Here is a 17,280-nt window from a genome sequence, read left to right on the forward strand (position 1 = left end):
TCATTAGCTTTCTAGTGCCTTAAAGGCACATTGTTGGGTCTACAGCAATGACACAACTTATTCTATTTACTTCCTTACAAAACCCCCCACCATTTTAGTCACAACAATTCCAAATACAGTAACCAGCACTATTTTACATTGGTTCTGTTTACTGTATGTTGCATAAGAAATACAATACACAAAGCTGAAATCAATCAACTGATGTCCACTATCAATCTAGTCTCTTGAGAAAGAGGAGAGGGAGTAATTTGTTACCATGTACTGTATCTTCACTTATTTATTTATCTGAGGACATTATAAATAAAGACCTCCATCAACAAATGGAGGTTTTACAATAGTTTAATGTCTAAAATCTAAGATTTGTTGGAAATGAATGTTCTTTTGGTTGGGCAGACATTTTCTAAACACTTGAGTGTGAAACCAAAATAGTCCAACTTTCCTGGAAGGAAAAGCTATTGTTGAAGGGGCACAAGATTGATGCAGAGATATGAAGCTTTTCACTTCTAGCTAGAGCTGAGCAAATAATTGAGTTTTGGTTAGGGGAGGCGAATTGAAACTTAAAATAAATTGGTTAGTTTCAAACCAAAAAGTGAATTTTTTTTTGGTTTATAACCAAAAGAACCCATTATTTAAAACTGAAAAATCCTACTCGCAAATGAAACAAAAACACAAGTCAAAGTATTTTTGGGTGTGGAGAGGAGGAACCCCTTCATTCTGACTGTATTTTTGATCGAAAATGAAGGGGTATTTTTTTAGCTTTTCATTTCATTTCCAGGTGCTTTTTAGTTTCTAAATAAATGTAGCTAAATTTCTAAACTAAAGTAATTTCAAAATGAAAAACTGAAATATTTCATTTCAAAATGGTCAAAATACCAATTTCTAAAAAGAAGTCAATTTTTTCCAGCTGAAAAAATTTGCCTAATTCTACCCAAATTGAAGAAGTTTTGGTGCCCCCAAAATGTTTTTTATAGCAACTTCACTATTTGCTGAAAAAAATTCATCTAGCTCCACTTCTATCCCATTACATTAGTTCAAATCCAATCCTGATTGGTGGTCACCAAAGTTATAGCTATCTGATGGCTATTCAGGGGCCTACAGCAGTCTCATGGAAGTCCCTAACAGACATATCCACATCACACAACTCTCTTCTCCTCCATAACAATTAACACCCTTTTGAGAAGTTAGAGGGGTCAAAGAGTTCACTAAACTATGTAACAGAAGGGTCTTAGAGCAGGTCTATACTACAGGGTTAAGTTGACCTAAGTTACACAACTCCAGCTACGTGAATAACGTAGCTGGAGTCGACATAGCTTAGGCTGACTTATTGCAGTGTCTACGCCGCGCTTGGTCAATGGGAGAAACTCTCCCGTCAACTTACCTTATGCTTCTCGTTCTGATGGAGTACCAGAGTCCACGGGAGAGCAATCGGCAGTCGATTTAGCAGGTCTTCACTAGACCTGCTAAATCGACCCCCGGTGGATCGATCGCCGCAGCGTGGATCCATGGTAAGTGTAGACAAGCCCTTTAAATGAACTAGAGATGATACAGTTCACCATTATCCTATCACCCTAAAAAATCCCTATGACTATACTGGTATTTATTTAAGTTCTTCACTGTTGTATCTCTAACACTGGAGGTGCAAATGTAGACTGCGCATCAACCTTTCTACAAACATACCATTTAATGCTACCCAGAGTAGGTCTACATAACATGAGTAAAAATGCCAGCAGCCATCTCAGACCTGTCTAACTTAGTGGTCCCACTGGTGGAGGTGCAGCATTAGTAGTATAAAAAGATTAGATTTTTTTTTTTTTTAAAAGGATGATGTAGCCAAGGACATAGTGGTGATTCCTCCAGACCAGGATTGACAGTAAACTTGTGCTACCTCTTTGCTCTGTATTTGTCCTATGGACAGAGATGAATGCAGCATGGCAGCTTCCATGAACATAAATTCATTTAAAATCCTTAAAGGGAGCTAATTCTGAAGATGCAAACTACAGTGACTTCACACTTATTGTGTTTGGTACCAACACAGTGCCTAGAAAAATTAAAAACTTCAAAACACACAAAAAGCACAAGCAAGTACTACACCACACATGAATTACAGAACCAAAACAATTAAGCTTAAATTCATACAGAAACCAACCACTGAAGCCAGGAGGAGATCAAAGTCAGCTAATCAAATGATGACAGAGAGGGCATTTCAAAGGGGCAGATCAGCTGAGTAACCCCCCCACCTCTCCCAGTACATGTCTTCACTACAGAGTAGTAGCAATTCATTAAAGCGAATGAGTTCTGAGCTATGCATGCTTCAGATTTCTGTGTGAAGCCTGTGTTTCAACCAGTGGCAAGGCATGAATCCAGCTCGGAGGAAATATCTGTACCTAATGTTAGCACTGATACAACTCTCATTCTGGCAAAGAGGAAGATGACGGTGTGAGACATAGTGGCATCCCACTCACGCACTTTTTCAGGATGAGTGAGCTTGCCCTAGCAAGTGAGGAGAGTTACGATAATAAATTTCTGAAGAATTTAAACCTTAATTTAAAAAAATATATATTTCCAGCCATTATAGTTGCAAAGAGCCTTCCAAACAACAAATGGCCTTTGTAAGTCTGCAGAAAGATAGCTCAAGTGACTCTGCTGCAAATCATAGAAGTGTCGGACTGGGAGGGACCTCAGTAGGTCATCTCGTCCAGCTCCCTGCACTCAAGGCAGAACCACATAATAACTAGACCATTCCTGACAGGCAATTGTCTACCATGTTCTTAAAAACCTCCAATGACGGGGATTCCACAACCTCCCTAGGCAATTTATTCCAGTGCTTAACTACCTTAGCACTTAGGAAGTTTTCCCTAACGTCCAACCTAAACCTCCTTTGCTGCCATTTAAGTCCATTGCTTCTTGCTCTATCCTCAGAGGTTAACAAGAATAATTTTTCAACCTCCTCCTTGTAACCTTTTACATATTTGAAAATTGTTATCAAGTCCCCTCAACCCCCAGTCTTCTCCAGATTAAACAAACCCAAGTTTTTCAATCTTTCCTCATAGGTCATGTTTTCTAGACCTCTAATCACGTTTGTTGCTCTCCTCTGGACTATCTCCAATTTGGCCACATCTTTCCTCAAATGAGGCACCCAGAACTGGAAACAATACTCTAGCTGAGGCTTTATCAGCACGGAATAGAGTGGAAGAATTACTTCTCATGTCTTGCTTACAGCACTCCTGCTAATACATCGCAGAATGATGTTTTCTTTTTTTTTTTTTTGGCAAGTGTTACACTGTTGACTCATATTTAGCTTGTGATATCCTACATCCCCCATATACCTTTCTGCAGCACTCCTTCCAAGGCAGTTATTTCCCATTTTGTATGTGTGCAATTGATTGTTCCCTTCTTAAGTGGAATACTTTGCATTTGTCCTTATTGAATTTCTTCCTATTTACTTCAGACCATTTCTCCAGTTTGTCCAAATCATTTTCAATTTTAATCCTATCCTCCAAAGCACTTGCAACCCTTCCCAGCTTGGTACCGTCCACAAACTTTAAGTGTACTCTCTATTCCATCATCTAAATCATTATAAAGATATTGAACAGAACTGGACTCAGGACCGATCCCCGCAGGATCCCATTCGATATGTCCTTCCAGCTGGACTATGAACCACTGATTAGTCTCTGGGAATGGTTTTCCAACCAGTTATTCACCCACCTTATAGTAGCTCCATCTAGACTATATTTCCCTAGTTTGCTTATGAGGAGGTCATGTAAGACAGTATCAAAAGACTTACAAAAGTCAAGATATACCCCATCTACTACTTCTTCCCCACCCACAAGGCTTGTTACCCTGTCAAAGACAACTATTAGGCTGGTTTGACAAGATTTGATCTTGACAAATCCATGTTGACTGTTACTTATCACCTTATCTTCTAGGCCTCTAGACAGGAGATGTTTGATAAATTTTCATAGCTATCCTTTCACTCTCCAGCAGCATGGCAAAGACTGATCAGTTTCACTGCTACTATTCAAAAGCTGGTGTGCACCAGTGAAACTGTCAAGAATGTCAATTTCAAGCACTTGCTGCTTAGAAAACAGTTAGCCACAGAGGCATCCACTGCAAGCGCTGGAGTTATTTCCCTGCAACATACCTTCCCTTAAAATAAATAAATGAAAGTTGGGGGGTAGAGGTAGAGTAAAACCAGTAGTGTCTGGGAGAAAGATAATGGCAGAGATTCAGGACAGAAGAAAGGAAAGATAGAAAGTTCTTTCTCCCTGCCACCCCCTTCTAACAGCTAGATGTAAATAAAACAGGTGAAACTTATTTGTGGGTGCTAGAGACAGCTATCTGGTAGAAAATTCAGTATCCTCACCCTCTTCCCAATTGTTGGTGGGAGATGAACTGGGCTTCTTCCAACGTGTTCCCCCTGGGCCTCACTGTTGGTCAGCCCACACATCTCATCCTCCATAACTACCTCTGGGATAACAGTTAGTTCTCCAGCTAAAAAGTATCTTGTAATCTTTTCAAGCCCTGGGCTGAAGGACTTACGACAAAACTAAGGAAAGATATTATGGTTAAAGTCAAGAATTTGGAATCAGGAGTTCCAAACCCAGTTCTACCAGACTTTCAGTGTAACACAGGAAAGTAATTGTCCCTGCCTCAGTTTTTCCAATCCTAAAATGAGGATAATCTTTAATGTTTGCAAAGCATTTTGTAATCACTGGGTAGAAGATGCTTTAGAAAAGCAAAGTATTGTTAATGCAGCCAGTCATCTCTGCCAGGAATTGTTAGAAAACATTAAAATAAACATTAAAAAAAAGACATTAACCTTTCATCTTGAAGTAGCAGCCAAATAACGTGTTGCCATGCTTATCTGTGTCTGCTGCAGTTTCCTAGCATTTTAAATAACCATCATAATCAATTAAATAAATATCTATTTTCAACATGCTGTTAGGTATATATTCTCAGGAACCACACACCAACATTCTAAAGTGACAGTAAGTGTGCTCTCACGTTCTAGTCCCAGCTCTATGGTTGATTTGTTATGTGGCCTTAACCAAGTTTATACTCCTACGTGCCTCACTTTCCACATCTGTAAAATAAGGATAATCAGGGTTTGAAAAATTTACCACCTACTAGCAAGTGGTCCAAGCCTACCACCCATACACAAATGAGAAATATTCTTGCCCTCCTTCAGCAAATTTCAGAGGCAATGCCTCGGTAAGAAGACCAGCCTCCATCTGCTGGTAAGGTGAGTGCCATCCCAGTCTTTCAAATTGGGCTCTAGATAGGTGGCATTTGATAAATCTAAAGCTGCTTCTTGCTTCCAGCAGTTCCTTTTCTCTCTCTCCCTACAAAGTTTCCTGGCTGCTATGAGGGGGTGGAAGGATGTATTTTTACCCTTCCACAGCAAGGTAGGTGCAATTCTACTACTTCACTTCTCCTGCAAGCACCTGCTCATAGCTCTCCCAAGCAGAAAGAACATGGCACCGACATCATTCTCATCTGTTTTACTGCTGATCCATTGGTCCCTGACAGTAATAGTGAAACTGACTATTCTTGTCAATTGTATTCTGCAGCTGCTGAGCTCTGAAAAAGCCCAAAGAAGTCTACCTGAAGATTTAAGAAGACTGTTCAGGTTTCTTAGACTTTCTTTGCAAAACCAAGGACTAGAAGCTTAAATTCTACAGGAACTAGCAGTTAAAACTCCCCAGTCATGAAATCTTGCAGTTTTTAGTATCAACTACCTACCATCTCATAGGACAGTCGAGGTTTATGGAGTAAAGAAATTAAAGGACCACCACCACTTTTGCCCCTCTTGTGCCTTAACAGATATGGGGGTTGTATGAGAAGAGGCGCCAGATGTATTTGACCCTCCTTTCCCCTCCAAACCCTGTCCCCACACGAAGCCCTGGTTCCCCATCCTAGAGATTACTCCCCGATTTCCTTTGGTGTCTTGTGGAGATGGGGGCTAGCAAGCCCAGTGGCTCATCCCCTCCTCTCCCGTCACAAGAGAAGTGAATGGGGAGTTGGCGCTGAGACTGAATAAAGGCTGCTGGGGCTGGAAGCTGGAGGAAGACACGTTTCCCCTGCCCCACCTCCTGCTGGGGTCTGAGTGCCCAGGCAGGCCCCCTTTCCCCTAGGAGCCAGGGCACGGGGGTGTCCCCCGCCCCAGGGAAGCAGAGAGGCCCTCATGCACCGCACAAACGGGAAGATGGGATACGTGGGTCTCGGAGCTTCCCAGACCTTCTCTACTGACCTGCCGCAAGATGGCTTTCCTGGAGGGGGGTCCCCCTACGGAGCGCAATCCCCTCACCCCACTCAGACTCCTCCAGCCTCACACACACACACAGCCGCATTACCCTTCCCTTTGCCCCGCACAGATCTCTCCGCCCCCTCACACCCTGCCTCCCCGGTCCTGCTCCCCCAGTAGGAAGGCTCCGCAAGGGAATCGACAGCGGGAGCAGAGAGAACCGGCTCCTCTCGCTCCACCGTTGAGGCCGGAGAAAGGAAAGGGGGCAGAAAGCCAACGCAGAACTATTTGATCCGGCTGGCGGCAGTATACCTTGTCATGCGTGCCGTGTGACGTAATACAATTTTTAAAGGGACCGGCGGGGGGTGGGTGGGCGCAATGCATGCTGGGGATCGTAGTTTCCCCTTCTCCAACCGGCTCTGACTACACCGTACTGGGAGCATCTCTCAGCAACCCGATCATGCCTACCCTGCGGCGCCACGCCCTTTCCACCATTCGAGCCAATCGGCGTGCGCTTTGCGCGAGAGCGCACTTATGGCTCGGTCCCCCGTGTGCTCGGGAGCGCGCGAGTGTCTAGATTCTCCTTCCTCTGAGTGCGTAGTAGAAAGAGTGACGGTTGGTGCCCCGCGCGGCGAAGGGGGAGGGACGATTAGTGTCGCGCGCGGTGGGGGGCGTGGTCTCTGGCTGTGGCCGGCCGCTGGTAGTAGTTAGTTGTGTGAGTCAGTCAGTCCGTGGGTGCCAGAGTCGGCTCCTCCTCGGGGCTCGGCGGCAGCTGAGCTGAAGCGTGACGAACGAAGCCCTCAGCCCCGCCAGGTTCTGGGGCCCCTTAGAGGTAAGGGGCAAGTAGAGCGTGGAGGGGGTAGTTAAAGTGACTTAGGGGACGTTTAAATGTCCCTCCGACAGTCTTAGCCCTTCCACTTGAGGGGCGGGGGCAAGAGGGGGAGGGGCTGACCCAAATGGTCCTTCTCCAGAGGAGGAGACACGAGGAGGGGAGCTGTGGGGTGGGGAGTCTTCCGGGGTGGGGTAGTTATTTGCCCCCTTTAATCGAGAAGAGGGAAGTCTGATGGAGGCGGGAGGGAAGGAGGAAGAACCATTCAGGGAATATGAATGGTTTCCCCTCTCCCGTCGTGGCTCATATTTCTTCTACAGGACGCCTGCTATGTTGGGGTGTGGGGTGGGGGGCAGTAGGAAGGAAGGAAGAGACCTATCTCGCCTGCTCACTGGATTGGTGGAGTAGAAGGACCAGAAATACATTGGGGGAAATGGCTGATCAACTTTTTTTTGACATCCCCGTCTCCTGGGGGATGGGGGCAGGGAATTGAGGGAGAATTGAAGATACAACAGCAATGAAGGATGCCTAATTATCTCTGTTTCCATCCTTCCGCAGCTCGGGATTCATTGCCTGTCTCTTCATTTGCCCCCTCCTCTTCTCTCCTCCTCCCTAGCATCTAGAGTCCTAAGTGGATTCCTCAAACTTAAGGGAGAGGCGGAGCTGCTTGTTGCTGAGTAGAGAGGGTCTTGGACATAGCTAAGAGGCGGCAGCAGCTCCGTACAGCTCAGCCCGGATTGAGTCCATAGATCTCTCTCAACTGCTTCTTATTACAGACCAGTTATTTATTTGTAGGCTGAGAAGGCCAGGGCAGTTGCTACCCCCCTTGTATTTTTCAAATTAGAGGTACCCTGACACTAATTTTTTAATAAAGAAACTTAATTTTTATTTCTCTGTGTATATATGTTTTGCATTTTCAGCATGCTCCTTTGCTAAATACGTTGCAACACAGTCTACCTCAGTCTGCAGTTTTGAGATCTTTTTGGGCTGTTCGTCTATTTCCACTTTCTAGGAATTTTACAAGTAAAACATTGCTGCAGACTCCAGTTCATTTCTACTCCTCACAGACCTGGTTTCCTCTCGTTTTTATTATCGTATATTATTGGCATAAAGAAAATGAGATTAAAACTGTTAATTTACAAATACCAAATTATTTTCTACATTATATTAAGCTTTTCTGTTTTACTATTCTCTTTTGTCCCTTATTTTGGGATTTGGCAGATTGATCAGTATGGCTCTGTCTCTCCTTATCTCTTCTACTGTTTTACCCTAAGGTTGAGCTGGGACCAGATATGAAGGACTGAGAAGTTTATTCATTAGAATCTACTTTGTAATACTGGGTAAAAAAAGGTGTTTATGTAGTGCAGCGATTATCATTATTTACTGAGCAGCTGGTATCTGACACAAGATGGCCATGCTCTTTTTGGCTGGCACTAGAGAGAAGAAACATTCATTGGTATGCCTCCCAGCTTGGAGTTGATCAGGGCCTCTTCCCTAGAAAGATTGCTTCTGTTTATATTAGTTATATTTTGGATGCTTCTTTTTGTAGAACTGTGCACTTTGATCAGTTTGTAGGACTCTGAAGTTTCTTCTGTTATTGTAGATGTTTCAAGGGTTGTCTCATGTCTGTTAAAGCACTTCACTTCTGAATTTGTGATCCCATGTGTCTAAAAATGTCACTTTACAGGATAAATAAAATAAAGAATGAAAGAATTCTTTACAAAATACTAAATAAAACAGTTGCTGTAAGATCCAGAATTGAGGTCTTGAGACATTTACTCCAGATTTGATGGAATTCAAATTCTATAGTTAAATGAAAGTTATTTAAAACTGGTTGTCCTATAATTTAAAAAAAAAAAAAAAAAGCCTGTCTCTGTTTCAAGTTAGATTCATTTAGTTCTGTGTGGCTATATTTGACTGATGAATTGACTTTTGTCCTCATTTGTATAGATGGTTTGATTCTGAACAATACAGTAAGAAGGCATTTATATTGCTGAACATTTTGCTTTGTAACTCTGCCTTAGGTTTAACATGATTAGTTAGAGCTCTTCACCTGATTCCATATTAGCTTACAGATTTTTGTTCTGCAGACTAGCTACTGATGATTTCTCCAGACAAAGCGTCTGGCAAAGTTAGTGCTCTAGCGTGTGCTACAGGAAAACCTCATATTGCTCTCTGCAGTGTTGAAGTATGTAAGAAGTGAATTATCCACTTTCCATGAGTAACTTTCCATGAGTAATCCTACATACTTATTTCATGATGGGGTTACCTTATTGTCAGAGCGTCCTTATGGGTAGCTCCATTCTCTGACTTCCCAGATTACTACTTTTAAATTGTTTGGCTTATCTTGACTCTGGTGACTCATTCACACATGAACTGCAATGGCAGGTAGTGTGTGTTTTTTAAGATATTGGGCAGAAGATATAAATTTAAACCAAGAGATGAATCTAGTGACCTCAGCAAGTTTCATTCTAGATCTTTACTGATGCTGGTCAGTTTTACTCGCTACATTAAGCGCAGAAATATGTTGTTAATATTATGGATAGTTTCATTCAAGGACAGAAGCCATTAGATTTACTGCATATTTGTTTAACAACATATTATGTTGTTATACCATTGTGTTGAAAAGTCACAGTGCACTAAAGTTTCCATTCAGTACATTTTGTGCTTTTTTTTGGGGTGGGGAAGGGAGGAAGGAAAGGGGTATATCTGTGGAAAGGACCATTCCACACCTTTGAGCTTATGCTCAAATAAATTTGTTAGTCTCTAAGGTGCCACAAGCACTCCTTTTCTTTATACCTATTTCTGGATACATAACTCCATATAAACCCTTTTTAGATTTTATTTACTTGATTAAATACATAATTATTTTGCATATGCTTACCAAATAGATTAATTATAATCAATTTAATACATTAGGAAAGAAGGACATATTTTTGATCTAACAGAACTTTAATGGTCTCTTGTGTAATCAGGGCAGTCAGACCTTTGACATTAGCCACACAATAATCACAAGTTTTGGTTTGGACTCTCAGATGTTAGTGATTGCTGTTAAGCATCTCTGTCATGTTAGGAAACGTATGTACACAAAATAAACATACGATCAAAATACCAAGATATAAAATGATCTTTTTTCTTTTTCTCTGCTGTGTTGTTCTTTCATTTCTGCACCTATGCCTTTGTTCTGTCCTCTTTCTTTTGTGGTCCTTTTTGGTATTTCTTGCCCCTTTTATGCCCTCCTCTCATTCCTTGTTTAAAATTAACCTCCCATTAGTACTAGTACTCATTAGTACTGGAAAGGAGTACAGAAGTACTCATGAGCCCCTCCCCATTGCCTCCTGGTCTGATGGGAGCTGCTGCTTTGACTCCTTTTTATCTTTTCTTTTCTTCTATCTGGCCACATTCTGACAAGGTTGTCTTTCTGATGGTGCTGACTGGGTTGTCATCTGTCTTGTTTTGCACATGTGACTGTTGGATTCCCTCTTCTCCTAAGGCCTTGACAAGAGGAGCCCAAGATTTCTAAATGAATTGTTAAGCATGGTTCAGACCATAGGTCTATGTACTATTAGCTTCCACATTTACTCCGGCTTCCTGAGCTGTTATGCCTGATGGAATCCTGCTGAGCTGCTCCCTCATATGCAATCAGAGTCACAGCAAACATTCTGACATGTCATTGTATTTTGATATTTTACTATAGATGTAATGATGAGAGAGAATCCGTCACACAGGGAAATATTGCAAATGTGAACACTATAAGGAAATTTCTTTATAAATAAACAGATATTTAAAGACAAAAATGAGATTAAAATATCTGATCCGGAATTATAATATAATGAAATGTTTTATTCATTCTCTAATGAATTACTGGTATATATTGTCATTCTCACCAATTCTTTACCCTCGGAAAACATAGTAATAGCACGTCTTAGCATTTTTTGGTTTGTGTCATAGTTGGAGCAAAGTTCTAAATGGATACAGTCCAGTCATATTAGTCCCAAAATGTAGTGTTTATTGGGGGGAAAGGGGGGAGGAGGTGAAGGGAGTCCAAATTCTTTCCAGCTACATAAATTAGATGGTGTGAAGGTTTTGGGGAGGAGAAATTCATCCCCAACACAGCGCTCAGGCTGAAACAGAGGTTGTAGTCCCTCCATGCTATTTAGTTAGTGCATTGGGCCATTGAAACTACACCTTCCTTGGCCAGCCCTCGGCCTTCCTGATCCCATCGTTCTGTGCTGGCCCATGTGGGGCTGGCGCAGAGACCATTTCTGTGGCCCATAGGGGATTTACAGGCATACTTGCGTGGGTCCTGTTTAGAGCTTAAGTGGATGAATTTAATGCAATGTTAACAGAAATGCTTTCATGATTTCCCCACCCTCCTAAATATTCTTGTATAGTAATGAAAACTCAGACTCCACAGCAGGAAATAAAACTGACTAGTCTAGTTTAATTGTCAAAGCTGAGTGAAATATTACAAGTAAACAGCATAAATGGTGAAGTAAAAATTAGACTTGTAAAATTATTTTACTTTAATATGCCAGAGATGTTGGTGACACAAGTAAAGAATTTATTTTTAATCAGTATCTTCAGCAGTTCTATCTAGTTGTCCAATATTATAATTGTGTATCATAATAAAAATAAATTGTGGTTTGGTGTTGCTGGTTTACTGTAACCACAGACTGGCTGATTAGTTGAAATGTGCATAAAGCCAAGTTGGGCAGTGGGAATGTTTCTGAGGTTAGTATCTTTTTTGTAAAGACCCATCTACCATACACAATTTACCACATTAGGGAGATAGGTTAAAACAGCAGGAATGCAAATATTATAATGTGGCCTGGTTTTGCCTGTGTAGATGGGACTAAGTTGGCTTATATTTACAGAACTGTGCTACGTTTCTGAAACCCCTTCACCACTGTTCTGCGCCCTGTGTGGTTATTTACACCAGTATAAAATGACACTAAGTCAGGGTGGTTGTGTTTTACACCCATTTTGCATTCGGAATATGTGAGGTAACAATGAACTGGACTCCTCTTCTGAGGGCTGATCTATACTAGAAAATAAGGTCGACCTAGTTACATTGCTCAGGGGTATGAAAAATTCACCCTTCAGAGTCTTAGGCCAGGTCTACGCTTACAAGTTTACAGAGGCAATGCTGTATCGGTACAGCGATGCCCCTGTAAGAGCGCTTTTGTAGCTGCGTTATGCTGATGGGAGAGAGCTCTTCTGTCAACATAAAATCAGCTCAACGAGAGGCAGTAGCTCTGTCGATGGGAGAGTGTCTACTTCCAACATAGCGCTGTGCATACAAGCACTTATGCCGGCAAAACTTATGTCGCTCAGGGGTGGGGTTATTTTTCATACCCCCGAATGACAAAAGTTTTGCCGATACAAGTGCTAAAGTAGACGTGGCCTTAGTTAAGATGACCTAAGCTGCAGTGTAGACTGTGCTCGGTTCATGGGGGGGAAAAAATTGTTGTTGTTGTTGATTTAGCTACTGCTTCTTGGCGAGATGGATTTACTGCAGTGACTAAAGAACTCTTTCCATCATTGTAGTAAGTGTCTACACTACAGAGGTGCAGTTGCAGCATTTCCATTATAGACATGCCATGGAGGGACTGTGTTATGATGCTGCAGTTACCTTTTATGAGAGTGCTTGTAATCTGGATTGACTCTGGCATGAGCCCTAGCAAGGCTTCTATCCACACAAACTCTACACCCTTGCAAGTCTCAATGAAGGCAGTCGAACCCCCACATGGATGGATCCCTTAGCAAGATCATGGCCCATGTCTGTGATGTATGGGCCTAGTTTTCAATGAGTTTTTTTGAACAACGTTGGTATGAGACTCTGACTGGTTGCAGTTAATATTATTATTATAAAATTATGATGGTGCCAAATGGGCAACATTACAATAGCTGCAGCTGTACTTTGGTCACTAGTGGTATACATCTGTGATCAGTTAGGCATCTTTTAAAATTAAATAAATATTATAAACAGCGTGGGTGAGGTAATCTCTTTTATTGGTTCAACTTCTGTTGGTGCGAGAGACTAGCTTTTGGTTTTCTGCTTGGTCCAGTAAAAGAGATTACCTCACCCACCTTGCCTCTCTAATATCCGGGGACTAAGATGGTTACAACAACACAGCATATTATAAAAAGTATTTAATAGCATTAATCTGCTATGCATATATAAAAAATCTTTAAAATTTTTGGTTATTTCTTATAGAGTTTATTATTTTAATGGTCAGAGTTCTTAGATCTGGGGATATCTTATTTATTGCATAGAATATGCATTTTTTCCCACCTTTTAGTATAAAAAAGGGTAATAAAATCTTTAAAAATCCTTTCCAGTCATATATATCTTGGAGATAATCAAGTGGACTTTTTGAATAATAATTTCTAAAAATCCTTCTGATTATATGCCATGTTTCATTTGAGAGCAAGGCCTCAAGATTAAGTTATAAACTCAAAATCTGTTGTCAGCAGTTACATTTTAAAAAACAAAAAGATGAAATAGAGTGTTGCTGACAGTGCTGATTTCAAGAAGACAGATCAGTTTCATTGAAATTTTAGAAATGCAATAAATGGATAAAAAGGAAGTCCATGATCACAATGCAGGCTGCTAACAAAACGTAATAAGATGTGATCTTTTAGGCACTGGTTCAGCAAGATACTTAAGTACCTTGCTTAATCAGGGTCTTAACTAATAGTCATGCTATTCTGGAAAATGAAGTGACTAGCCCAAAATTTGCAGAATAAACGCCAATCTCTAGGTGTTTAAAATTAAGCATATCTGGATTATTTCATAGTTTTGGAGGAGTTGCATATAAAAATAATCAGTGATGGATTCTGTTGGACATGAATAATCTTGTATCATATCTTTAAAAGTCAGGAGCTAGGCAGTTTAAAAGAACATGGTCTTCATTCTAAAATGTGCTGTGCTTGAGGGGCATTTCTCTGCCTTTGTGTGGTTCCATGCAGTCCCGGGGTCCGTACACAGGGAACTCATTGTAGGATTGGGGGCAGAGGAGGATACTAAACTGCAACCAAAATAGGGTGGGTGGGTGGGGGTGAGTGCATGTGTGTGTGTCTTTATATATACTTTTCTGGAGTCTATTGAGCACAATATCTTATGTTATCAGGAAAATCTTCATACAATCTGGAATACATCTCCATGAAGTTTGCAAATGAAAGTGTAGAAAATGGGGTCTTTCTACAGATAATACATTTTTATGAACAAATGCAGACACTTTTTAACAGGACATCAGCTTAAAAAACATGCTTTTGCCTAAAACTTGTTTTCCAATTGTTGTTTAACTTCTACAATCTATATAACTGAAAGAGATTAGAGGGGAAAATATTTTTCAATGTATTTACTGCGTGGGTCAATCAGTTTCTTCTGTTTGTGAGGTTTTTTTTTTAAGCACAGCAACAAGGGATTTAAAAACAATTTTTAAAAATTGGAAAATGTTAACAAAAATTGTAAAGTAGATTTAAGGACATGTAATATTTGAAACTAATATTATCTTGTTTTTAAAAACTGCCTAGATTTCAAGTTGATAATGTGCCTTTCATAATTAAATTAGCTTTACCCCCAATATGTTCTCTTTAGGCTAATTTGGCCTCCCTCCCACCTAATATCCCATTTGGATTAGACCCCAGTCATTCAGTGAATGTATTGCAAGCTCACCCTTGAGCCCACACGGAGCCCCGTTGAAATCACTGGCATCTCTATGCAGGCTCAGGTGTCTGCCCATGCAAGGCTATAGTGAATATACCACAATTGTTTAACAGTCTTTAATTTAGAGGATGTTTTAAAGACTGGATAAAAATAAATCTTCAAATAATATCATGTTAAGAGAGACAAACTTAGAAATATAGTGAGAACGTGTTTATGCAGGAGTCTTCCATTAAAGGATTAGTTGTTGTACTGTATTGTGCTATCCATTTTTGAAGCCAAACTTCTCACTGATTCTCTTTCCACTCCTCCCCTCATTTTCTAGGATGGATAGTACTGCTTAAGATTGCACAATGTGCCCTGTGTGTGTTTGAAGTCTGAAAGTATGTCTAGTGAGCGTGACTCTCTCTCTCACTGCCTAGAATGATCCATGGAGAAGATAAGTTTACTTAACAGCTTCTGTATTATAAACTGGAAATGTTTTTAGAAACAGGGAGATTACTGATAGTGAAGGTGCAGAGAATTTAGTAAATAAGAAGCCCCTGGAAAGGAAGGAATTCACGTGTAACCAAAATAAGGCTCTGATCCTGCATAGACTTATGCTCTATGGGTAATTCCACTGCGGTCAGTGGAACTACTCACATAAAAGTGAATAAAAGTTTTTATTGTTGATTTTATGATTAATTTTTCCCCCCATAAAGAAACAGACAATGAAAGGTACAAAAAGACAGTGCATATATGTAAGTCTTTGTATGCCTGGGGCCTAAATACTAAATGATACTTTATAACATTAGACCAGCAAAATTCTTTTTTTTTTTTCCAGATAAAAACTGTGGTACTGTATTTTATTTATTAGCATGTATTTGGGCTCAGTGGATTGGAACATCACTTTGAATTTATGCAACAAGTAAAAGCATGAAATTGAGATGAAGATACATTATGAAGCTATCATTAATGTGTCTTTCTCCTGTAATCATAATATATTAAGAATACTATGTCTATGTTTTTTTTACAGTGAGACGGTTCATTTTTGTAAACCAGTACCTCTTGATGCTTTGGAAAGATGATTTGGGATATTCAGGAAGCAAAGATGTGTTAGGGCAAAGCCCACTAGAGCCTGAAGTGTACCAGCACCTATGAGTTCCTGTGGGTAAGACCTTTTTGTAAAAGGTCTCTGTTAGAGAAACTGTCAAGACAGGCTGACTGAAACGTGCACAGCTTAAAGTGCACTTCATTATTTCTCTGTAATCGTCATTGGTGGGGGCAGCTATATCAGCATTATCATCTCACTCTAATAACCTGTTGGTGTGTGGGTGATGGTTGTGTTCATGGTTTCTTAAGTTAGCTCTATATATCTTAGAGTAGGAGAGAATCTCTCTCAAGGGTTGCTCTTTTATGAGAGTTGCTAATAAGGTGCTTGCACCAGAAAGAATGCTATTCTGTAGCATTCAGAGTACTGGCGCTTAGCTTTAGATAGAGAGATACCGTTAGTAACAGTTGCCATGAAAAACCTTCTGCAACAGCTTTGCAGACTGAAGGTGAAATTGAAAAGGTTTTAGACAGATTCCTCAGCTTCAGTGGCGCTTTAGTCATGGTAAGTTCGTGCTGTGTTCCTTGTAATTGTCTGGGGCTTTTTGCTTGTTGGAATGTGAGAAGTATCTGATCATTTCTGTTGTTTGCGCAATCACTTTCAATAGGAATAGCTGAATCAGTTGCTTTTCTCATTGGTGTTACCCTTGTGCATTTGTATGGTATTTAGTGAATACATTCTTTAAATGCTATGTTGCAACTCTTAGTTGATTAATAGTGTAAACAGCAAGAAGTGGTGCATTTTAAAAATCAAATTACCCAGTATCCACCCTGTTGTTTATTTTACAAGCACTTAACAAGCTCTTTATTGTGTGATAGTGAAAACATTGCAGTCTTTCCCCTTCTCTGTCCTTTGCAGGTGGACTTTACTGCTTATGTTTTATATTATATTTATGAGTGTAAATCAACAGAGCTATTGCTGAATGATAGAGATAACAGCCAACACTGAGATCTTTTGAAGCTAAATTTGCAGATTAAGGAACAATATTGTGTTGAAACATGTTGAAATGGATAACCAACACAATCTGAATGCTCTGTGTGGTCTACAATATGTATGTTCCTATAAAGAGGAGATAATGAAAAATACTAAATAATAATGTTATAAAGCATTCCTCCCCTAGTGCCAGAGCACTCAAGGAGATGCATAAATATAATATCATTCAAATGTGAAATCACAATGTAAAGATGAAAAACAAATGGTCCTTACCCAAAAAAGCAGCATAATTTAAAAATGAGAGAAAGGCAGAGGTTTCACATAAGCTTTTTAAAATTTCATTGCCTTTTATTGTTTCTAATGTTGAGAGTTCCTGCAATTGCCAACTTATTGCACAACATAACCTAGCTATGTACAAAGCTGACATCTAAATGTCTCGATATGGAATTGTATATGATGAAATTGTGAACATCTAAACGAAATAAAAATTGGTGGAATATAGAAGAACATTA

General features: G+C 40.3%; 2 protein-coding genes across 18 annotated transcripts in view; one reads left to right on the top strand and one right to left on the bottom strand.

The window, feature by feature from the left end:
* HMG20A (high mobility group 20A) overlaps positions 1–6,389 on the bottom strand; it is a 71,751-nt gene extending 65,362 nt beyond the window's left edge. For 2 of the 6 annotated variants that reach the window (XR_006284637.1, XM_007068370.4), the window contains exon 1: positions 6,251–6,389. The gene's annotated coding sequence lies outside the window, so the exon portion shown is untranslated. Of the gene's footprint in view, positions 1–4,819; positions 4,884–6,250 lie in introns of all 6 variants that reach the window. The other 4 variants (XM_037910562.2, XR_006284638.1, XM_027830534.3 and 1 more) reach the window with 4 other exon arrangements.
* Positions 6,390–6,850: 461 nt separating this feature from the next.
* The window catches only part of PEAK1 (pseudopodium enriched atypical kinase 1), a 220,614-nt gene continuing 210,184 nt past the window's right edge, over positions 6,851–17,280 (top strand). For 11 of the 12 annotated variants that reach the window (XM_043524692.1, XM_043524690.1, XM_043524695.1 and 8 more), the window contains exon 1: positions 6,851–7,076. The gene's annotated coding sequence lies outside the window, so the exon portion shown is untranslated. Of the gene's footprint in view, positions 7,077–16,055; positions 16,340–17,280 lie in introns of those variants that run through there. The other variant, XM_037910014.2, reaches the window with a different exon arrangement.

Source organism: Chelonia mydas, chromosome 10 (assembly GCF_015237465.2).
Source record: "Chelonia mydas isolate rCheMyd1 chromosome 10, rCheMyd1.pri.v2, whole genome shotgun sequence".
Lineage (NCBI taxonomy): Eukaryota > Metazoa > Chordata > Testudines > Cheloniidae > Chelonia > Chelonia mydas.